Below are 24,651 nucleotides of genomic sequence, written 5' to 3'. Positions count from 1 at the left end.
TTACGATCACCCACCGGATGATGAAATTGATATCTTTGGGGGAGGGTTGGATGAGTAGATGGAGGGCTCAGGTGCGTTCCAAGAATCGGTACGAGCCCCATTTCCATTGGTAGCAACCTTCTCGTCGAACCCAAACATAATCATCAAGGTTCAAGCTAGACATCAAGGTAGCCGAGCTAGACACAAGCTAGACACGTCCTTTGATTCGCAGAATGTTAGACACTCCAGGAACCATTGGGTGTCGTATGCGTAAACGGAACGAGCAGGAGGAATCGACAGAACAAAAAATGAATGAATGCTAAGCAAATAATCTACACCTAATTTCACGCCTCTTACGCTTCGCTCGTAAAATACATGGCTTTTCAATATTTATCATCGCAAATCCTCACCATTACTTCTCATTTGCATGCCACGGCGTACACCACCCGAAGCAGTGTTTCCCGCACTGCTAAACGCGGAAATGTCGTACATCGCCTACAACTCCGGGCGGGGAGTGTTTGCCGTGACAGCTCAAACGACCCTTGAAATCCCACCCGACACCCCGACCAGCCGAATGCCGGATGAACTGTGACGAAGGTAGCCGGGAGCTGGGGCATATCCCCGTCACCCTCACAAACACACATACACAAGCACACGCGCATTCTTTGCCTTGCCACACAGAATCACCGATCCCTCGAGCTTTGTGTCCGCTCGTTCGAGGGTCGGTAAATAATCTCGGTTTAGAAAAGAAACTCGCAGCGCAGTAGTAGTCGGCAGCCCAACACTTCCGGCCGTGCGCCCTTGACATCGTGTTGAATATTTCAAAAGTCGCTCAAGCGATAAGTCGCGGCGTCAGGACAGGTTTTTGCCAGCGCACTAGTACGAGCTTAGAATAAATTTCTTCCACCGTTGTGCGTCCGAGCAACGCTTTCACTTCCGGGGATTGTTGTTAGGCTGTGTGCGAAGAAAGCAGAAGAAGAAAAAAGGATGATTATGGATGAAAATCAGTGCCCCAAAATGTCACTCGCCAAAAATTCCTCTGCCTCACACGTCTGTGGATTAGATGAATGTGTGTTGCCGTAATCGTAGCTTGCAGGATTTTGACAGCTCTCGGGTTTTGGGCTTAAGGGTTTGGGGTTCGATATTCTTCGAGGGGTGTAATGGCACAAGAAATCCCCCCGAGGAGTAAGCTCTCTCGTGAGAGAAAGGAGGTTAGATTTTTCTTTAACCCGTTCACCAGTAAGGACTAGGAATGTGTGTGTGTGTGTGTTTTTTTTTTTATTTCTTCTTCTTTAACGTGAAAGTGTTCTTGCAATCGTTTATGTTGATGGACCGTATTAAGGGATGATCCGCTCGGAGCGTGTAGAAGGACACGTATTTTTTAACATGCCTATGCAAAGAAGGGTCTGTGAAAAATCGATACAAATCTAGGGTTCGTGGGCTCGATTTCGTTATTTTTCTCAATCACTTTAATGTGTTTTTCCTGGTGCGTTGGGTTGCTTCAAGAATATATTAAATGCTTGAAGAATATACAAGCAGCATGAATTGTTGAGATTCAGATGCGATATTTTTTGTGTTATAAAACTCTCCTTAATCGTTGTATTATTTGAAAAAAAAGTTTTAATATTCTCATACTTTTCAAGATATTTAAGATATTTAAGCACTGCAACCTCGGAAGGTTTTTGGCTGATATATTTGGCTCAATTGATTATATTTTATCCATAGTTGGAAGTACCGTATCCATAGTAAATATACCGGTCCAAGCAGGCGGTCCGAAGAAGGATTCGACATTCGGTCCTGCCTTGTGAAGACCGCCACTATTATCTCCTCTACCAGCCGCCGTTCCTAGGATACCGATCGATTCTAAACGCCAAAATGTAGGCAATGCGCATACATCGATCAGAAATCCTGTTTGCTTTGTTGCTGACATTAACGTTTTCCGTACAATTTCTTCTCTTGTTAATTGTGCTTAACTCCGGTATTCTCTGAGTTTCTTTTTTTATTTGGTGATTCATTTCTTTAAGCCAACTTAAATATTCTGCCATTCTTCTGTTTCATTCTCGTAGTTCTGTTTTAATAATTCACTTTTATAAAGCGGACCAGTCCGAATTACATCTATTCGTGGCCTTAAAGGTGAAAATTTACTCGACGACAATTTGTACTTAACAATACGGCACTGGACCGTCATAATTAATTATAAATAAGACAATTTGTACTTATTCAAGTCAAATGCCATTAAAGCACGTTTAAAACCAACGAGGATTCACAAAAAATGCATTCCCAAAGATATTTCATTTGAGTCGCTTATTAACGAATCTGTAGCTCTACATCTTTGTTGATGTATGACTGAAAACGCAATGGCTCAAGTTTGAATTTGTAAGTAGTTGTTAGATACAGAATAAACTATTCTCACTAAATGCCACTAAATGCCTGTGAAGCCATCTATGAGCAATTGAGAAATGCCTAATCACTTACGATCAAGTCAGTGTGGTCAGTTTGAAAACAGTCGGCAAAAAATCAATGCTTGGAATAATTATTTGCAGTATAGCAGCATGACTAATCTATAAAACAATTAAACTAATTGTATACCATAAAGTCGCGAAATGTCGTAATAACTTCCTTTCTCATACACCCCAATTCTCCAAACACTACGCGCCACTCTTCAGCACCGATCCAAATTATTTCAAACGAAAGTGCACTGAACTCTTCCTAGTATTCGATTCTAAACTCGTGCCACTACTTTTTAACCAAACATTCAGAGCATGACCCAAACATACGTTTCCCCGAAAATGGTGGCCCCCCGAACAGATGACCTACAATGGTGCACCATTGTTCAAACATTTCAATTATTTCAAGACGCGCATTCTAACGTTGCGTGCAATATATCGAAAGCCGAAAGCATATGCGAGCGCATAGTTTATGCTAACGTGTTATGGCTTTCTAAAACACATGACATGATTTATGCACCACACACAGAAACACACATCGACACATAGCGGTGCAGTGCAGCGTGCAAAAGGGCAGCAACACATCGGACTTGTTCGAGAATTTCGTTCCGCTTGCTATTCTTCTTAGCTTTTCTTCACCGTCACCGGGATAGTTGCAACACAGAATATTATGCAAATATTCAATTATTGGCCAGTGCCGTCGGCAAATCCGCGTTTCGGTTTCGATGTTTGGCTAGGAACGGATGGACGCTCACCACCGTCATCCTTTTTCATCAAAGCGTAATGTAGTTATGGTGCGCAGTGAAAGCAACCGTAAGCGATCGATATGGTTTAGGTTTATTTTTGGCACGAGCTCGATGAAAATCTATTCGCCAAGAATTGATACATTCTAGCTGGCAGTTCGCTATTCTATCTTTTCGGGATAGGAATAGAAGAGGCGAGAAGAAAAATAAATAATTGGGATCATAATTGAACGGAACGCTGAACCTCACCAGCAGCAGGTCTCCGTATCCCGTTTTCCCAAGGTTAATTTTTCAATTATTGCTACTCCGCCACTGCGGCTGACAAATTCCCCGTGCACGTGTGTTCAGGGTCAGGGTCCCCCCAAACGAAAACTAGGGCGCAATAATTTCCCTTGGGAAGGTATACATATTCACACATACCCAGCTGGAACGGCGCTAAGAACCGTGCTACAGCTTAGAGGTGATGTCAAATATCGACCCTATGACCTAATCTCCCAACGATCCCGAGGGATAGTAGCAGTCTCGATTGCCGAATACAAAAAAAAGTCTTATTAGTGTGAGAAACTTTTGCACTTCCTTAACCTTCAAAATCCTTCAGCGGCTCTGTGGCAGAGATAAGAAAACAAAAAAATAGCACGCAACACACAACTCTAATAACACTCGCTGTCAATTTTATCACACATCTCGACGTTTGCAGCATGTACAACAAAGTGACTACAAAGTATCGCAACGCAATTCCCGTTCCTTCCCGACCCAAAACAGGGGCTCGCCAGGGCAAATCGTCCTAGAGTTTCCTACACGAACAGTAGCGCTAAGATAACGATCATGCGAAACCTAACGCAATACGCAAGAGTCCTGTCCAGTATTTTCGCCTCACAAAGCAACAAAGCGCCCTATCGCTTGCAAGAAAGTCGACCCTCGCAACAGAATGGACGACCACTTTTTCGCCTAGCGTTTGCTACCAATTAGACGATTCCTTTTTTTTCGATGGCAGAGCGCTTTACACTGGGGAACCGCCGGTGCCAAATCTCATCAATCATTATCAGTGTTGTGTGGTTTGGGCACAACGGTTGGAGGACATCAAGCGAAACCCAACACACCCCGCCGGACGGTTGGTTCCGGTTCATTTTCCGGGCCAAATTATATGGAAATGACACGAGCCGCCCAGCAGCAGCAAATTGGCTCATTATGGCCGGTCGGTGTGCTTGCCGAGCGGCTGAAAATTGATTATTATTTTGCGGCACGGATTAAGCCACGGAAATCCACCAACCTAAAGCGCCGAAAATCTCAGCCGGGCAGGCTGAGGCTGGTTATTATTTTTAAAATGCCTTTACAAGAGTTCAACAAAACAATACATGCTTTTGTTGGGGCACAGTATTGTTCTGAAAGTGGTTTTATTTTCTGGTACATGAATATTGAACCGGCTGCATGCATGTTACACCATTTCCCTTGTGAGGGGTTTGGAATTTCACATGCAAAAAAGTTGGTTGTTTCGCTTGGAATTTATGCGATGCCACACGAAAGGAATTTTAATTTACACGCACGAACTTATAGGGCATCAATTGGAAAATGTTTTAACGAGTGAAGGAAAAACAGGGTCTCGTATTTCGAATTTCGATCGTGAAAAAAAGAGTTCTTAACATGGGAATAATGTTGATGGATGAATGTTAAAATTGATTGAATATCGTTTTGATTGCTGTAATTGCGTGTGATTGATTCCTGGAAAATTTTACACTCCGGATTGGTAATCAAAACATTACCGAGTAATGTACAAATAAGGCAGTTGATAATTTAATTACAAAAACCTCAAATTACAGTTAATTTGATTGTGAAGAGTCATCCGTTAGTAGAAAATCTGTTTTGCCATCGTTTGCTTATTTCATATGAATAATTTTATTTCTATTTTCCAATCATTATTTACGCTGCAACTGCTTCAACCCAATGATAACTGCCACAGAAACAACAGAACCTTCCATTGAATGCAGACGCCGGCGTTTTGGGGCAGAATACAGTGATCTGCACAAAAAATAAAATAAAGTAAAAACCTTTAAAAATATACCCCCAAAACACAAAACGCACGTTCGAAGAGTACAAACGAAATGCTACGAGCGACTCGCGGCCGGTTTTCTGGTAATGACATTTTAATAATGTAAACAAGGAAAAAAATGGAAACAAGAAAAATCTCGGCAACATAAATAATTTATCCCTCATCTTTTCCATTCCCGCGGTCAAACATACGCGCGCACACACATACACCCAGTGTGAGTCCCACGAGTTGTGGCGAGTTGGTTCACGCGCCGTCTGCTAAACGAAACCAGATGGCAATATTACGCTCCCCGGGCTATATGAAGAAAGCCCGGCTTGACAGAGGAATGGGGCAGCAAGGGAGACAGGGGAGCAAAACAGAAAGAGAACAGAAAAGAACAGTCAACGCACAGCATAATGCTGCACTGGGACACAGCCAGTTTTCCCGTATCCTAATGAAGCCGACGATGAAAATCAACGCTTCCCAGGAGAAACAGCACTGTTCGCCCCACCTTTCACAAGAACTACAACCCTTCCCCCTTTTTTCCCACCTCCACCATTCCCATCCCCACATTCACCACGCCAAGTCCAAGTTCGCACGCCTACCGTTAAGATTTGGTGTTTCTCCGATTTCCTTACCGCGTTGCGTGGTCTTTCAGCCTACACAGCACGCCCGTAGGGACGGCGTTAAGGAATGACATTCGTCCACCCCATTCCCCAGAAATGGGGTGGACGCACGAAGCGTACAACCCGGCCGACCCGGCCGATAAAGTGTCTGCTTTTCTGGCGATGGCGAGCTCGGTTTTGGGCAAGGCAAACGACTATGGCAGTAAAATTAATAAACGCTGTGGGTGGTTTTGTCAAACAACTTTTGCTACAAATTAGGGTTAAGCGGAGACTTTGGTAAGCGTCCATTTTTTTGTTTTTTTTTTTTGTTTGAGCCTGCACCACAGCGGGCTGGTTTGAGTGTGATGTTTCCTAACATACATACTTAATATGACGAGATGTTTGTGGGATTTGTCGTGGGAACTGATCTGCTCTGTAGCTAATCGTAATAAATTACTTATACGAAATAGCACTACATTGAGAGTGATCGACTTTGAGACACCAAAGGAAGCTTGCATAGTTTAATGAACCTTAGAAATCAAATTGCATGTACCATCCACCGTTGTTATTTAAGATCTACAGAGGTTAACAGGTTCTAAGTGGTTGGACAATGAAGAATGATCTCTAAGACATGATCGTGATACATTGTCCAGATAATCTACGATATGCTGATTTCTAGGTTTCTAAACAAGCTAGCTCTGTGATACCGTTCCGTTCCCCCCTAGTGAAGATAAACAATCTACGGTGGTATCCAATAAATTTAGTAAAGAAATTCGATGCCCGGTGTAGTCTTACTCCGGTGTGGTTTACTCTAATGATAGATTTTGGCTTCTTTTTGTCATCACAAGCAGTGCTGACAAACAGGCGTTGTACCATCATAATTAATTATAAATTAATAAATAAGATCTTGGCTTCCTTACCTTCATTGTACTTGTGATAGAATCGTCAGTACATTGCACAGCAGAGCGTAACAAACTGGATTCGATAACCAGTCGTGCTATGAGAGAAACTAAAGACGGTCGTATGGTTATCCGCTTTACGAAACCGCTTTACAGTTGTTTTTTATTAGGGAAAATCCTATCCAACTTCAAGTTTTGATTTTTACCCAAAATTGTGTCAACTTGTAAAATAAATAAACTTTATCTTAACGTGACAAATTATGTTGATAACATTATTACGCATTTAAGCTTAATGTTGTCTTAATGTGTTACGAGTTGCTTGAACGTTTTTAATGCACTCGTCTTATTGCATTTTTACCCGCCTTGCCCTCTTTCTCTCTCTCTCTCTCTCTCTCTCTCTCTCTCTCTGTGTGTGTGCTTTATTGTTCAATATTTCAGACAGCGCTCCCATTTATCATGCCACCCGTAACACGCACACCATGAATTCAAACCACCGTAAATCATAAGACGCGCATCACTTCCGTCAATTTTTCATCCTAGTCTCGGTGCGGAACCGTTGCATCGTGTTGTTCCGGTGTAATATTTTTAGTAGCAGCACGAGAGAAGAAAAAAAAAAACGTTCATTTCAAAAGCGTCATAACTTCCCCGCTCGCAATGGTTCGCGTTTGTTTGTGTGCATGAGATGTCTACGGTACGGCGAGGACCGGATCAAACGGAACCCACTCGTTTCACATTCTTTATTCGTTTCCGTTCATGGTCTGCTTCCGGTGTTGGCGCCACGATTTCTCAGCGCCGCTAAACTTTCCCTTTTCGTAGCCTCTGTTTGCTTGGGTTGCTGTTCCCGTCCGCTTCATGGCAGTGACACCAACAAATTTAAATTTAAACACTTGCCCAGTCCAACGGGGAACCGGGGGAAGGTGGTACGTTGTAATTTGTATGCTGGGCGAGACACCCGAAAACACAAACAACCTTCCTTTCCCGGGGGTTGAAGCGAAAAAAGTGTGTTTCGTAGAGGGAAACGGGACGGTCGGTCAACAAATAACGATAACGACATTGCGAGCTGACTCAAGCGGCCATTTTCTCGCTTCATTTACTCAGTTTGCTTTGGGAGCTCCCTGGCAAGGCTCTGGCTAGACTCACCGACAACTATCTCTGGTTTGGTGGACACAATCTGTAAGTCGTCGGATAAATAGTCGGGTTCAACTGCAGCCCAATCCCCTCCGGAGTCTGGCGGTTTCGACAACGCCATCATTAATAACGGGGTCACGTGTTGCGAGTTTTGACAGCTTTGGCATGTAAAGTGAATCCACTCGAGCGTTAATTAATTCATGGCTCACCTATTTTCGGGCGGTGATTTATCGACTGCGTGACCGAACCCATCGAAGAAGGAAGGAGAACTCTCGCGCACACACACACATGCGAAAAGTTTCGAAAAAATGAGGGAGCCAACGGGTTAATATTCTTACCCACATTGGCTTTGGTTTGGAAGCATCCTTTGCACAAGGACGCTCCGGAGCCCCTGGAAATGGGCTTTCATTTTTCATCCGTTACCGCAGCTGGCCGCCGATACGATCGAGAGAGCTAATGCGTCTCAATTATGGGCACACTGGTTGGCCGGTTGGCGAGCTAACGAGCGCCACTTGAAACCTTTTTTGTATTTCCCCCAACCACGCACGAGTAGTTGGGCACGTTTGCGTCCTGTCGTAAAACTATCCCTATTATCCCCAATGGTCGAGGTTCGGTTGGGTAATTCCCCAAAGTCGATGGGATCGTAAACTTTTATCCTTGTGTAATATTTTCCAGCGAATGTCCTAGTTTTAAGGAAGTCATTTTTACAGCTCCTCACAACTAGAGACATCGGTTCAGTGTTGTGCTGTGCGTTGTGAATGACTGTTCAATAACGTCTGCTTTGCTTCAACCTGAGGTAAGACTTTTTGGGGCTGGGAACATAATACTTTGAGGGTTTGTTTCGAATTTCAGGCATACAACATTGCAAAAGTATTTACTCATTCATTACTCCACAACCGTCCTGTATATCGAGCGGTTAAGCTTAAAGTTTGACAAACGTATTAGCAACCAAACATGTGTGGATTATCCTTTGTGAATGAACCGTCCATCAACTGTCGACCATAATTATAGAACTCTTGTGAACAGCTGCATTTGCAGTGTGGTCTAATTACTTTCTTACCATATCTCACCTCGATCCCTCTGTCGCATCAAACGCTCGTCAAACTACCATACTCGATCAAAACCCGCAGCGCAGATTAGCTTTAATGCTGTTTGCTCGCCCTCTTTAACAGTACTACCTTACCGAAAATGTCTTCCCGGTTTTTTTTTTTTTCCTCCCGTACTTTGAACACCTTTCGTATGCTGTTTTGTTGTTGCCCTTACCAAACTGCAAGCAGTTGGTTTCCGATTGCAAAACTAAAAGGGAAGAAAGCAAACAGCTCTCGTACAAGAGAAGTCGCCTGTTTTTGTTGCAGTTCCGCTTCGACTGTTTCGTTTCCAAAGCAACCTTCAAAGGAATGTTGTTTTGTTCCGTCTGTTGCGAAAAGTTTTGCGTCCATCCTTTGCTTCCAAAGTGCAAAGAGTTCAACTCTCGAAGGCCAAAAAGCCAGAAAAGTGCAAATGGCCTACCTTCCGTAATCCTCTCCACTGCTAGCGAAGATTGTCTCGAGCCCGATGCCTTATCGAAGGGCAAGATCAAATGTTTACCCTCCGTTCCAAGCGCTTGGCGACATCGTTTGACTGGTGCCGTGACCAGGATCCGGTGCTGTTTTTGTGCTCGTGACGCAGCTGCTGAGCGAGCTGTGCCACCAGTGTTGTTCGCCAGCCCCCCCAAACAGCAAGCAGAAGCCGACTGAAGCTGTCGTTTTTCAATTCTTTGCGGCAGTTTTGGCTTTTCTGGCACATTCTTCTCTATTTTTATGTTGCGTTCCTTCGACGCTTGTTTTTCTTGCCAATTCCATTATGGCGTGCTAAAGTGTTCCCGAAAACACGCAGAAAGTGCAAATGCATCTGACAAGCGTATTTTAAGATAAAAGAACTTGCGTTTATAGCAGCATTCTTGTACTCTACAGGCTTTCGTTTTATACTCGTGAAGAAAAAAAATTGCATCAAACCAAAACAAAAGACCTCTCACAACGTGCTCGCCGTATGGTCGAGAGTTTAGCGATCTGTTCAGCGTTATAAGCATGTGTGTGTGTGTGTGCTGCCAAAGACAGGCTGACGAAAATCGGTCATGTCCAAGTGCAAAGCGGTCGGTCGATGAACGAAAGTTTTGCGCCTTTTCGCTTTTCGAAACGGCAAACATCGGCTTCATGCAGCTGTCAGTCAACCCAGTCAATCGTTCGCCCCGTGTCGCCCGATTCTCTGCCATCCTCTCTCCTTATGCGCAGCGGTTGTGTGGGTGAGCACCAGCCGCCGATCCTTTTCAGCTGCAAATGTGTCCGCGCTCAGTTGAAACCCTTCGTGCTTGCTGCACCTTCCCGTACCGTTTCGTCGTAAAACGTTGGCATACCGGGTTCTCTGGTTCTCCTGTTGCTGACATTGGCTTTGTGCGCGCAACATGTCGATGGATCCTTTTTTGCATCCTCGCAACGTCACTGGTCCCTTGCACATCAATCGGGACAAGTTGCTTTTTTGTTTTCTTCTACGTCGAGTTTGTTTTCGTAAGCCTTGTCAGGTAAGTTTCTCGTGCGCACGTAAGGTTTGGTCCTTCGATTCAATGGAATCTGATGGTCGAACGAAGGATAGAAAGGGCCATTGGTCCGAAAACAGGTAAAACCACAGTACGTTTCGTTTAAGGTTGATCTGATCGGCACCAGACGGGCGGATTTCGTATATTCGATAGGGCATATCCTGGCATGCAGTTTGAGAAAGGTACAACAAGAAGGAACAAGGTGTCCCGTGCAAGACACAGAACACAGTGATTATCAACTTTTGAGCTGTTGAGTCCTTGCAGTACAAAACTTGGGAAAAGTTTTTACAGACAACAGTGTACAAAACACAGGTTATGGCGCTGGAAAAATGGGCGATTGCAGGGAGAGAGTACAAGTCATATTCTTTTTTTGCTGAGCATTGAAATCATGCTTGAACGTTGATATTGAATGTTCAACTAAATTGAAAACAAATAATATTTCATTTCATTTAATATTTCAAAAAAACTGACACATTTTTTTTATGATGAATCTTGAAAACAAAAATAAAAATTAACATTTAAATAACATAACTAAAGAGATTCTACAAAATAGTCCAATCCAAGGAGCATCCACACTTCAACCGTCATTTTAAAATGACTGATGCACATTTAAATTCACTTGTGCTACAATTTTCACAGACATCTGCTCTCAATCTACACAAACATACTCTCGTCGTCCCAGGATACGAATCCATTCGGTACGCTGAACCGCCACTCTTCACCCTAGTTTATTCGATCAATTTTCTATTCCAACTTCCATTTTCACGAATCACGAACCGACCCAGCACTGTGCTGCCCATTGACCTGTCAAACAGCAGTCCAAAAGGAACATTCTAAAAACCGAAGAACCATTTCAAATGCAGTGCAGTTGGCTTCTGCCTGACCTCAGACAGGCGGTTTGATCGGACAGGAGCATTTTATTGATTTTCGGACAGTCATCATTCATCATTTCATCAAAAAACTTATCGAAGACCTGTCCCGTCTCATCTGTCTAGCCGTAGATCAACGCACACGCTGGAAATGTTTCTCCCGTGACATGCCATAAAAAACACGCACACACACTTTCCTGGGAAAGCAACTTGCTTCGCCGTGTGACGGTGTACTGTTTCAAGCATCCCTGTTGAAGGGTCAAGGGAAGCATCAATCAACGCAACCACAAACGCGTTTGCATCACCGTGGACTTAACACCAGCACACAACCACCGTAACGGACCGGGAGGGTGGTTGTGCCGGGTTTATGAAAAATGATCAGAATATTCGATATCAATTATCGTCGGGTCGCGACGAGCGCGATTGCGGTTGCCGTCTGGCAACCGTTTAAATCGATATTTGTTCGAGGGTGAGCTTAGTTCTGTGAATTTTATTTTGATTCATTTTTGTTTTATTCTTTATTGCTGTTGAGAGGAAAAATTGAGAAAAATCATGATTGAGTGAGATGTGGAAAACACATTGATGAAATAGCTTTGCCGTTTTACTTCAAATTCGAGCTTCAGATCTCAATCCTGCACACAGATTACAAACTCTGCGCAGTGCAAACTTAATCTCATGTTATAAAGATTGGCAATGCTTTAAAATTATTGAAATGTTATTTACGTTTTGTAAATATTCTGTACATTCAGCACTACATTATTTGTGTCTTCTTCTTCTTCTTTTTCTTCTTCTTCTTGGCTTAACGACATTTCTGAGGTCATGCCGGCCATCGATATGGCCTCCTAGACTGCCGATAACACGTAGTTGGTTAGTCAATCCTAACTACGATGGGGACAGAGCGGATTGGATTTGAACCTCGGTCCTGCCGTTTGAAGACCGGCGCCGCTGTCGCCTCCACGACCGATCCGCCCTATATTATTTGTGTGTATGCTCTTAATCATAGTCTTGTGATAATACTCTATTGCTTCTCAGTGTGAACGAAGTCTAGTTGCAGTGATTTTCGGGAAAAATGGTTCTTCCAATGAAACTATTCTTTCAAGGCAAAATGGTTAGCAATCAGTGTAATTCGTTATGAAATATCATACAATATTTGATACAATTTCCTGCCAGCTTACCGAAACGCAATTCACATAAGATTGAACAAGTTTCACCGTCATCCAATACATTCAACGAATCCCATTAATGTTTTATGTTGATGGATTCCTTTTCAATTCATGTTTTTACTTTTTATTGGTTAACAAGTATTCCACACTATCATTACTACTCGAACGAAGAGGAAACGACACTGCATTTAATTACGGTCAACAGTTCAACTAATAAACCATCTCGGTAGATTTTTGACATCTCAAAGGCCGGAAACGCTTCAGGTCACAATAATTCGAAGGGATTTTTTTTCTATTCCATCCGCATCCTTCAAACCTCACCGATTGGACACAATTCAGTGTTTCACGAGCACCACAAAAGTCTAAATATTTTTCAACCATTTTCATCCTACCGCAAATCACCCTTGGAACCAACATCGGGTGCACAATGCATGAGAGTGTTCAAAACGCAACCACAACAAAATAGAACAACAGCTGTTGACAGAGAGAGAGAGAGAGAGAGAGAGAGAGAGAGAGAGAAAAGAAGCCCCTTCCGGTGAATAAAATTGATTGAATAGTCCCACCCGGACGAAAAACATCACACCCTGCACCAGCCTGGACTGTGGGGAAAGGATGTTCGTAAGGAGGTCGATTTCGATTTCATCGATCCGGTCGGCAACTCTATGCTCATAATTTACTTTTAATTACACCTTTGGCCCTGATGGTTGTAGTGCGTAGTGTGTGCGTGACACATACACACACCCGGCTGCCTACACAGTCCTCTGCTGGGACCGAATAACACCCCCTCAAACACCAATCGAGTTGGGTTTCGGAAAGGCAGTAGATGCACACAAATTCTCTCCAACTAATTTCACTTCCCACTGCCGATAATTACAATTGTTTGACATGGATTGTTGTTGGGTTCAGGGGTTTTCCGGTAAAGCAAAAGGTTTCGAGTAGGAACGAGCTCTCTAACTTTTGTTTTCTATATTTTTAATTGCAGATTTTACCCACAACGAACGTAAAAAGCACAGGCCGGGATTCCAGTGTTCCGTGGCTAAAGTTCGGATTTTATGAAAACGTGTTGGATAAGAGGTAATCGTACTACAAAGTGCATAGAAAGTGAGAGAAACCGAGATCAAAACAACATCAAACACATAGTATACTGGAACTGATCAAAACAAGGATCCTTTAAAACGCCCAAAGATACCAGAAAATAATCACGTAAGTACCCCGTCCAACGTTCACCGAAGGCCCTAAAATATTGTCCCTTCATCAGTAATCGCTAGCAGCAACTCTCCCTGGGCGAATGATTATGTGTGTGTGCGTGTGTGTGTGTGTGTGTGATAATGGACTCCTATTGAGTAAGGTTTGAGCCATAGACATCCAGCACAAAACCACACACTCATTTACCGGAAAACTAATCAACCATGTTCCAAAGCGTATAGGTACCGCTCCAAAAAAGCTATCCAAAAATGCCTTTCCAGAAATAATATTCCAATTGAGGTTGGCCAATCGAAACGAAAAGCTCCCACAACAAAAAATGACTGGCTCCCCACTTTCTATCCAGACGAAACTTTGCATCGCCCGGGAATATTTGCCTCCAAGTGAGATTTCGGTACTGAGAACTCCAACGTCAAAATCGGAAGACCACTTCAAACGTTGTGTACCCGTACCGCACTGGGAGTACTACATAACAATTGCCCCAGCTTCCTTACCGAGCGTAACCACACTTACACAGAAAGGGTTGTACCCATCGAACGTACGACGTGTTTCGATCCCTACAAACGCTGATACGGCGGGGGCCCAGAAAACCGATACCAGGATGCCATGTCTCTCGGTAAGTTTGCAAACCAACCCCTTCCCGAGGGAGTAGGCACTTTGGCCAACGACCGAGTATGATTATCTCGATCCGGCGCCCTCCCTGACCTGGTTGGGCGTCGGATTCTGCTATTGTTTCGTATCAACTTACGTATGTTTTGTTAGCACCTTTGCTGTGGTGATCATGATACGGAGGCACAACATCCAGCAGCGTCCTCTAAGCCCTGCTGTGAAATTCCGATCCTTAGTTTGCCCGATTTCTGCACCGTACGGGAGATCCTACAGCACACGGAGAATTGACTCCGATGGGACCTATTTTAAAGCAAATCTTTTCCCCGGCACACGGTCCCCCTACCGACCCGATCTTCAGGACGCCTCCCGACTGGAGGTGTGTGCCGGTTCAAAAACTAACATCAATTTCGATACAACGGATGATTTTGTCCGCTCGGTGAGCTAGGAGTGCGAATACTGGGATACTACACTATGGATTTTAACTTTTAAAATGAACCGGCAATGCTTTTCTGAATACAATAATTATATCATTAGAAAATAGATGGTGAATTCTTTAAAATTTTAGTTGAAACGCTCCTAACATCTATGTTACAAGTTGTGACAATTGCTTCAAAATTTTCACCATCAATCAGCCATTCACTCCCACTATGCGCGAATCGCTTCAACTATAATATTAAACGCCCATGTTTATGTGCCATTTGATACGGATAGTTTAAGTTTGAATGCTCGTGCTCGGGTGCCTTTCGGTTCTCCTGATCCTGGTTATGTAAGCCTGCACTGTGCAACGTCCGTACGGTGTACCGTGCCACACAAACCGACATCGTACACATCGTAACGAACGAAATAGCTAGGTGCCAGACCGAGGACGAACCGGTACAACGACTCGCAATAGGACCATGTAGCTGACAGTACCCATCCCGTGGGTTATGAGGATATTAGAAACGATTAATTCTTCCTCGTCGCCTTTCGCATAACATTGGTAGCGCGCTACCAACAGCGGAAGAAAATGGCTATCCCGGTTGACTATCCTGGTCACGGCACCAGACCGTTTCACCGAAGAAGCGACTCTTACGGCATGCAATTACACGATGCCACATGTCGCAGCGGTATATCTGCCTGGGTCTGGCAGCAAATATTGTTTGCTATTGAAAACCTTTCCGCTTTCTCCTGTAATCCACTCCTCTTGCTCTCCTATAACCCACCAAACATTTACCGAAACAAACGGGCTTTTGCAAAATTACACCTTTAGTTTGTGCGAGGGTACAACTATGGGTCAACTTATTAGGAAACATCAAACGGTGTCGTTCGGTTTGCGCCTCTCAACAAACAAGACGGATCTGTACCTTCAGCTGCCCTTGACAGCAAACGAGAGCCAATCATCATCCTTGTCTGGTGTCCTTACTGAACCAAACGCCGGTCGCCGTATATTGATCCGTAAACTGGGCAACACTGAAAGATGGTCCCATTCGTTGACTTGTTCTAAGGTATTGCAAGAAGATTTATGTTACCATCAATCGATAGATATAGGAAGCTTTGCCATGATGAGCATGCTGATTAGATGCACACCGGTTCGAAGCCACCTCGACGCTTCACACGAAAAACTAACTCCCCCGCTTCAAGGCCGGCCAGCATGAGCAACAAACAACGGTAGGATTATGAGGGTGCGCAATAAACCACCACAACACCGAAAAACTACATGCCGGAACGTTTTCATTTGTCATGCGTCATGTTCCGCAGCGCACAACACATCGCTCCTGGGCTGCGCCCAAAAACTCTACTGCTGGCACGCTGGTCGATAGGTTGTGATTTGTTTTCGCCCGATGGAGAAAGACTCATCCCGCTGGGGCACCCGGAAGAAGAAGATTAAAAGCTTAACAGCTTGCCAACCAGCCGGGGCAGACAAGCCATTGCCCGCTCCTTGATGAAATTGTTCGGGCCCAAAAACGTCGGCTAGGCTGGTCGGCCCTGATTGCGAATAATGCTCACGTACGGTGTTGGGGGCTTCGGGATGAAAGTATGTTCCGATGTTAATTAAGGTCTTAAGACACGCAGCCAGGCAGCTCGAAATGTCGTCAAGAAAATGAACCAACGGTCTGTACGGTCTGCTGCCAAGCACTTCGGGCGCTCAATTGTTGCACGGTCGGTGTGGGTTCCTTCCGTTTTTCCGCTACCACTTTGCTCGCCGATGAACGATAACGATTTCATTACAGATTGGAATAGATTTTGCCTGGGTTATGCTAATTCGTGCCCATACGTCAACATTTATGGCTGTCCAACTAAATAATGTGGTTTAGAAGATGAGTGGCATTGGGGTTTTATGTAATGTCGTCATAAAAACAGAAATTCCAGGAATTTCTTAAGGACCTTCTTGGGTGTGTCCAACAAAGCAGCAAATAATTATGGCGCTTAATGAACCGCTTTCAAAAAAAAAAAACTTTCTTTGTTTTATGTTCGAAAACTTACACAATGCATCAGATTGCTTACATTCTGAGTGCTCATTTCCTTGTAATTCAATTAGTTATCCTCCTAGCTGTAGTCAAATTCCTGCTTTATGAATCGAAAAATCCCTACAATAAATCACATTGAAGCCCGTTTGGCACATGACAACATAAATCGTCGCAACAGAACCATACATCCAACCAGCACGTTTTTAATCAACTTAACCAACCATCGTCCAGCCCGAACTCGACGTCCCCCGAAGCCTTGATCGGCCGCAACGGTTCATGAATTTTAAACTTCATAATATCATAATGATGCTGGTACGAGGTACGATTTTATGCTACAGAGCGGCGATAAAAAAAAATCCCAAAAGAATCAAATCCATGTACGAAGCACGTAGCCATCTTAATCGTTGACGTTGAATCTTCAGTGTTCGAAAAGTGGACCACACTGCCCGCAGAGGATGACAATTGGGCCAATTTAATGGACAATGGAAAACCGATTCCGTACCGTTTCGTTCCCAGCCCAACGCTCGTAGCGATGCAATTTTTGTGTTTAAATTTCTCATCACGCACTCATAACTCTCACAGGTGCAGCTTGCAGAACGATAATCGACAACTCTTTTTTTCCTCTCCGCCTACATTTTACAGCGGGTAGAAGCAACGTTCCGTGTGGCAGACCGTTCTGTCACCTTAATCGGTACGGTGGAATGTGCTATCTCGTGAATGACTTGCTCGATGTCGAACGATGGCTGCAATTTTGCGGTTTAATGACTCAGAAACTCAGGTTGGTGGATGAGTTTTTTTGGTTTGATTTTCCCTAGAAATCCTACCAACTGCTAAACGATGCGATGCCGAACGGCTAAGCTCGAACAAAGGCTCAAAGTTCGAGCCAACAGCAAGCAGCACACGAAGATACTTGGTGGACAGTTTGGAGAAAAATCGATCGACCGCTCGACCGAGTCTACGTTCGCATCAGGAATTAGCCTTTCCCTCTTTCGTGGCAATGTGCTTGTGTATGGGTGTGTGTTTTTTGGCGCTCAGGTACGATAAGAAGTCCCCGGCAATTCTTCGAAGCGTACCACAGTTCGACATGAATATCAACCTCGAGAAAATGCGCTCGAAGCCTGTCGCATGTCAGCCAGCCTCCATCACTGGTGGCTCTAAACCAGAGAGCTTTCGGAAGGATACGATTTTCGGCTTTAAAATCAAACAATCAACTCAAACAGTCGGCCAGGCTTAGCCGAGAGTGGTTTTGGGGTGTCGAGAATGTGTATTAGGCACCGACCGCTTTCTGTTAGGGGAGGGTAAAACTTTGTTCCCGAACTAGGTTGCTCTTTGCAGGCACATTCCTTCTCGGACATGTTGGGAAATCTATTTTCCGAATAGATTTGCACACACACACACACACACAAGCAGAGGGACTGTGCTTCAAGACCACACAAACCGCACACAGAAATACAAACAGCAAATGTACCAACACATAGCATTCACTGGCAAATTAATGTTGGTGACCAAAGAACGCTTCTGTCTAGATTTCTAAACGCTTCAAGTGTTGCACCTTGCTTTGGCCACAAATGGGCACGAACTTCAAGAAAGAATTGTTCATTTGCAGCAGCAAGTTTCGATGCGTTAATTGTTCGCAACCTGTGCAAAGCTCCCGGGACAATTCACCGCCCTCGTCGGCACAATATTGGCCAGCCAGTGAGAACAACTTTTCCCCAGTAATTTTCCCGCTCACTTGAGATGATCCATGGGCCGCAGTCTGATTCATCTCCGTCTGTGTTCGCTTGCCATTATCCTTAATCAGTGGTAAATGAAGCGATCCTTTTTGAACGGTTTCCAATTACGCCCTTTTCGCGGGTCCGTACACCACAATGCCAGCATCTTCATCCTGCGCTGATGCTAGTGTTGATTGAGTTCCGAAGCAAACGAAAAAAAAGGTGCAAGAAATAACTTGCGAACAATCTTCCAACACAGTAATTGCGATCACAATCGATGTAAGGCTCGTTGCTTTTTTGCTTTCGGTTTTGCTTTCTGCTCGATGATCGAAAGGTTTTTCATGAAGTTTGTCTTCGGGAAGGACAAGGAATATCTCTTTATCGGATCTTGCTTTCGTTTTTCGATTCGCTTTCGATTGGGACAAGGGACGAGCAGTGTCCCTTTTCTTCTTCTTGTGGGCCAATTTCTCGGGACGAAAGATAAAAAAATGATATCGTATCGAAGGGAGAGAGAAATTGTGGGCCAAAAACTATTGCTTAAAGATCTCATCGCAAGACCCAAACCCCGAGTACAAACACACACGTAGGTTTGACAAGTGAGCGGTTCTACCGTATTTTTTCCCTCTGTCAGACGAGCGTGTTCCAATAATTTAGCTTTTTGGTTACCGGATTGGAAAACATATAAATTTCCAATCACCCAAAGCACCCAGCCCTGTCCAGTTGCTGCTGCTGTAAAAATCAAGCAGCGTGTACGTTTTGAAGCCACACGAACGTGTGAGCTGAAGTCAAGACGGGTCGGCGATAGTGGGCGCCTTCGTTATCGGATCCGAAGAAAAATTGGATTTGAGATTCCGTTCGTCCACTGGTCCTTGTCTTCGGGACGGTAAATATCTGATTGTTTTCGTATTGTGACAATTTCGGTACAGAAACAGCCAGAAGATTGAACGCTTCGTAACGATGTTACGAAATCATGAGATGAAGGCCCTTTTTTCTTCTTGCTGTCCACAAGAAAAGAACAAAAGATTCGCTCCTATTCATCGTGAGTGAGACATTGATGCATCCCGATTGTACCTTCGAGCTTTTGCTCGAGTTCCACAAAAGAATTGACCATCAATGAGATTGTTTCTTCACGCATCACTACACATGAGCTGTCCTGGTGAATATTTGCTGTCGAAATAGTTTCACGAAACCTTTTCGAACTTCAATAGATGCTGTTGATTGAAGCATTGGTTCCCGAAGGCACTGAAGGTACCATATCATCGCTTTTAAAACACCAGCAAAGCACAAGTTTCAGGATGCATCAAGATCAATTTATTAGCCGACAGAAAACGTTTGTGAACTAAGTGATCATCCTTGCACCATCTGCCATTATCACCGTCCAAAGACGGTTCCCGTATCCAGTGAACCGGGTCGTCTCATTCAGCAGTAAAACTGTGAAGCTTCACCACTACCGGCGCGTGAAGGCAATGAAAATAATCCACCATTCAAGCGCCGGCACGTGACATGACGCGAAAAGTTTAAACTATTTGCTACCCAACATTCCTCCGAGGATACCGTCGTGAAGCTAAAAGCGAAGAAGGAAACAATGTATTGCATCGTACTTTCGCTAGCTTTCCAACAGGAAGTTTGTTACAATGGGGTAGCTGCAATATACCAATAAAAGAACGACTGCACACAAAAAAAAACAAGTATTTCTTCACTAAGACGCTAAAAACCGTTGATCGCTACCGATCGTCACCGTCAGGAGCGCTGTTCGCTAAGCACAACTGTGTGCTTCGGTGGTACAACTTTTAGCAAAGATTGATTTCCCGCGAGGTGCACTTTGGCAGTCTTGATCCTTGGACGTGTCCAACAAAAACCTTCAACATTGCAACGCCCCAAACCGGACAGGAAGGGCAAGTATTGCGAGGTAACCCGCTGTTCTTGAGCAACCACGGCGGTACCATGGTGCTCCATCAACAGCAGACGTCCAGCAGGATGTGAAATACACGAACGAAAGAAAAGCGTCAAGAAAGCACATCGACACATCCGCCCCGGGCGTTTCCTAGCACGCAGGAAGCAGCACGAATTTTCGCCAACATGAGCGCCTTCCGCTTTCTCGGTGGCTAGAATTGTGCTTGGCCAGGAAGAACGAAAACAAAACACACACACACAAAAACCGGGCATGTACTGTTACTTACAAGGGCAAAATCAACCGGAATAAGCCGATTACACTCCCATCCCGGTGCTGTTGCCGAAGGGTTTTCGGCCCCCCCCCGCCCTCCGGTGTGTTCCCCGGGGGCAGCAAAAACAGCTTTCCTGCTATTCGTTGTGAATTGTGCATGAGTACCGTCAATTGGCTCACGGGCTCCGATTGTGCGGCGCGAGAGCAACAGGAAGCAGCGCCAAGAGAGGGAAGGAAAGCAAGCTTGGGGTGGGTGATTTTTACTTTCACCCTTTCTGCGAGTCTTATTTCTTTCGGGTGCACTTGCGTTGATTTTGGTTTGCCTTCTTCCGAGAACTGTTCGCCTGGCTGGCTGGTGGATAAAAGTGCCGCTGCCGGATCATTCACAAGGGTGAAAAAAGTTCCCGATATCCGACAGTCGATATCCATCCGAACTGTCCTTCATGCCGGTTTATGCGAAGCGAAGGGTGAGACGCTTCCTTGGCTGTACCTTTGAATGTGAAGAATAGCTGTTCACATCAAAAGTCAAGCGAATCGTTTGGTAAAAGTGCATCGGTGGCGTTTTTTTCCGAGGGAAAACGCAGACATGGTGCAGAATAATCCGTTGCATTTGATGGGATAAACCGCAGGAATGTATTTGTAACTGCTCGGAACCAAACCATCGATACAAATTGACGTTGAGCCGTATTTTCCTTTTTCGCCATTCAGTTTATGTGCTGGCGTGAGTGTGTGGAAATTGAAAAGCATGCTAACGTAAGACAATTCTAGGCACATGACTGATGACAGCAATCATATTAGCTATCGCTTAGTGTTGAAAGCAGTAACGAATCGTTGATGGTTGTAGAAACATTTTAAAATATTGAAAAATTAATATAGCTGTAAAGTTATCTGCTCATCCTACATGTTTTAATACAATTCTGACATTGAGATATTCCATCGAATCTTCGAAAGCTGGCAAATTGGTTGAATTTGGTTAAGCTCAAAACATTGCTGAATTTTTAACCGCTGTTCGTGGAAAAACCTTCCCAAAAACCTAGAAGAAAAATATAATAGTTGGCGTTTTGCTTAACGCTTTCCCATGTATTTTTGGCTTAATCTCGTGATTTTTGTCACATATTTTTTGTCGTTTCACTCTTTTTGACCAATATATAAATAATGTTTAAATTGTTTGAATAAACAGATGGATAGACAGATAGATATATTGGTATGTCGACAGATCGAGAGAAGTAAAATGCCTCTTGCACATTTATTGGTTTTTTCTGTTTTTACTTAATCAATACCCATTAAGCGTATCGCGAAGCGCATTAATTGCTATAATTGACATAATTTCATTCGGTCATAAAATGAGGGATAATATTCCATCCTTCAACATCTGCCAGCACGAAAGTGAATCATGTAGCTATTACCCACCTCATTCAAGCCAGCTTCGATGGCTAAAGCACCATTTTCATTCCACAGTCCAACGCTGTTTTAAAGCCATTTCATCAATTTGCTTAGTGAAACATTCAAAAACCATTTGTACCTCCGGACATGTACCTAATACGAGCCTAAACCTCATCCCTTGGCTCGCATCAACATTCCCGAAATAAGCCCCAATCTGCACAACCATCATCGGGTTGTTAATTCCAAAATAATTCAATTCACTTTAAACTACCATCCGGTAGTTTAATGCCGGCTTGCGGGCCGCTTATGCTACAGGATCGCATCAGCATCATTGCACGAAATTCAATCCCACCAATCCTCGGTTGGTCAGGTATTTGCTCCACTACCACACTGCTGCACGGAAGTGGAAAGCTGGGTAAAAATTATCATCAATAAAATTTTATTCATTTTATGAAGCAGCTCGTGTGCACGTACATTTCATTTGCTTTTTGTGGCCCAGTTTCAAAAATGGTTTACGTGGGTCTGTGTGAGTGAGTGTGTGTTTTTTCCCGTTTTGGAGTACTTTCCCTCACATCCTTTAGAACAGGATGTGATCGTAGGGCTTTACTGCATCGAATCGATTTCCTATAACATAACCCCAAATCAGCACAAAACCTCTCTGATAGGGAGTCGGTAGGGAGAAAAAAAACAGAAATCGATTATCGAGTATAACTGAGTTAAAGTTTAGCTGAACTTTGAAATGCTGTTAAGCGATTTTGTGCAGAGATCTGTCAATATGCGGTGCCGTTAAAGAATAGATGACTCAATGGAATAATCAAAACATTCATTTTCATGCTATTTATGAGAATAATCTTAAAAAATACAGTAAGATAGAGCCTTTAAAAAATGTGTTACTCTCACCTTATTCCTTTCTCAGCCACCAAGCTACTCCCAGGCTGAAGCTGATCGATCGAAAATGAAGCTGAAGATCAGCCAGAACGAAAGCAACGCTGTAATAAAACGATACACCCATAACCAATGCATTTGCTCGACTTCTTTGATGGTGGTACCGCCATACTCGCAAAATGGCAGTACGGTAGCCCACTAACGAGCATATATATTTTTCCTCAAAAAGGATCCCCGGCAATAAAAGCTTCGGATAATGGCTGGAAGAAAGTCAGCAAGTGTCTTAACGAACATCGTGCAACATCAGTCGGTTTCTTTGGTGGAGCTCTTTTATTCCCTCCTGTTTGTTGCTGTATTCCTTTCTCTATTGGATAAATGTGTATGTGGGTGTGTGTTTGTGTGTGTGTGTGTGGAAAGCAATGTTCTACTTGCCGTACACCATTCCGAGGATGAACGTATGCCCAAACCGATCGTGCACTATCCTTTGCCCAACCACCCAGATAGGTCCCGCGTCGAACTTAACGGGAAATCTCCTTTCTTTTGGTTCGCTTCTTCAAAGAGCACTTCCGAGCACCGGGAAGAATCCTTAAGAAGGTGGTCCAACCGACCGCATCGGGCCAAAAGCGTGCACCAAACGGAAAGCTACAGTGGCAAGGAATAAAAGACGATTTCTTACGCTGTACGCGGGCTCTCTCTCTCTCTCGCCAGGGAACACTAATTTTCCGTTTCCGGACTTTGGCACTACCGGAAGCGAACGGCATGCGGATGAAAGCAATGCAATCGCGATCCCAGAAGGAAGTCACCCTCATCCCACCCCTGCGGGGGTAGGAAAAGATGTAACACACACACACACACACACACACACACAGAGAGCGAAGAAAGACAAAAAAGCTACCTCCAGCTCTGCTGGAAAAGCATTGCAAAACGGCACGAAAGTAATGAAAATATTGCTCCGACCTTCGTTAGAAATTAATTAAAATTCTAATAAGCGAACCTGCAACCTTAAATAATTGAGTGCTGGCACCCTGGGTGGGGGTGCAGTAGCTGTGTTTTATTTGTTTTGCAACACTTCTCGCACTGGCACTCGCACCGGGAAGGTGGAAAGATACGTGTTCCTTCTTTTCATTTCTCAGCGGGATACATTGCACCAAGCCCATCGCATCGGCCCACCAGGAAAGCTAAGCAGGAGGAACGAAAAAAAAAAACCGTGTAGGAAGCTCCATTTGCAATTGATTGAATATGGAGCAAGAATGGTGAGCGAGTGCAAAGAAAAGAAAAGTACATTCACTCAGCAAACAAGGTACAACATCTCAAGACATGCTCATGGGTGCACAAGTTTTTTTTCCCGAGGCACGAAAATTGCACATCCCAATTTCTAGCGTCCTAGGCCTGGGTGAAACGATCGAATAGATTTCAAAACTTTCCATCCCATCCCTGCGGGCGAGTCAGGACTGCTCGTCGGCAGACGGGCGAACTTAGGTATGGGCAAAAAACTTTTCCATCCATTGGAAATTGGTTCATCATACCGGCACATGCCCGTCGTGCCGCGAGGGAAGTATGCACATGTTGATGAGCGATCGCATTATTCATGCAACTTGAAATGCTGTTTCGTAAAAAAAAGGAAGGATTTGTAGCGAATTTTTAAAGCTCCTTAACAGCTGACGTGATCAGAAGGATATTTTATTTTGCAGCGTTTTACAGGTTTTTAAAAAAATGTCAATCGTATTTTTTATTTATGTAAACCATTTCATGAATATTTCTTTTCCATGAAGTACATTTACTATATTATCAAGCTTTTTTTAAACACCGTCAAAAGC

General features: G+C 44.0%; 3 protein-coding genes across 3 annotated transcripts in view; 2 read left to right on the top strand and 1 right to left on the bottom strand.

Moving 5' to 3' along the window:
• The window catches only part of LOC126557685 (connectin-like), a 323,190-nt gene that overhangs the window by 121,643 nt on the left and 176,896 nt on the right, over positions 1-24,651 (bottom strand). The gene's annotated exons all lie outside the window — the stretch shown is intronic.
• Positions 1-24,651, top strand: part of LOC126558879 (uncharacterized) — a 553,494-nt gene that overhangs the window by 521,938 nt on the left and 6,905 nt on the right. The window lies entirely within an intron of this gene.
• Positions 24,038-24,651, top strand: part of LOC126558444 (1-acyl-sn-glycerol-3-phosphate acyltransferase alpha) — a 334,524-nt gene continuing 333,910 nt past the window's right edge. The window contains exon 1 of the mRNA XM_050214465.1: positions 24,038-24,041. The gene's annotated coding sequence lies outside the window, so the exon portion shown is untranslated. The remainder of the gene's footprint in view (positions 24,042-24,651) is intronic.

Source organism: Anopheles maculipalpis, chromosome 2RL (assembly GCF_943734695.1).
Source record: "Anopheles maculipalpis chromosome 2RL, idAnoMacuDA_375_x, whole genome shotgun sequence".
NCBI lineage: Eukaryota > Metazoa > Arthropoda > Insecta > Diptera > Culicidae > Anopheles > Anopheles maculipalpis.
The sequence above is the reverse complement of the archived record's forward strand: the minus strand, read 5'-3'. Positions and strand labels throughout refer to the sequence as shown.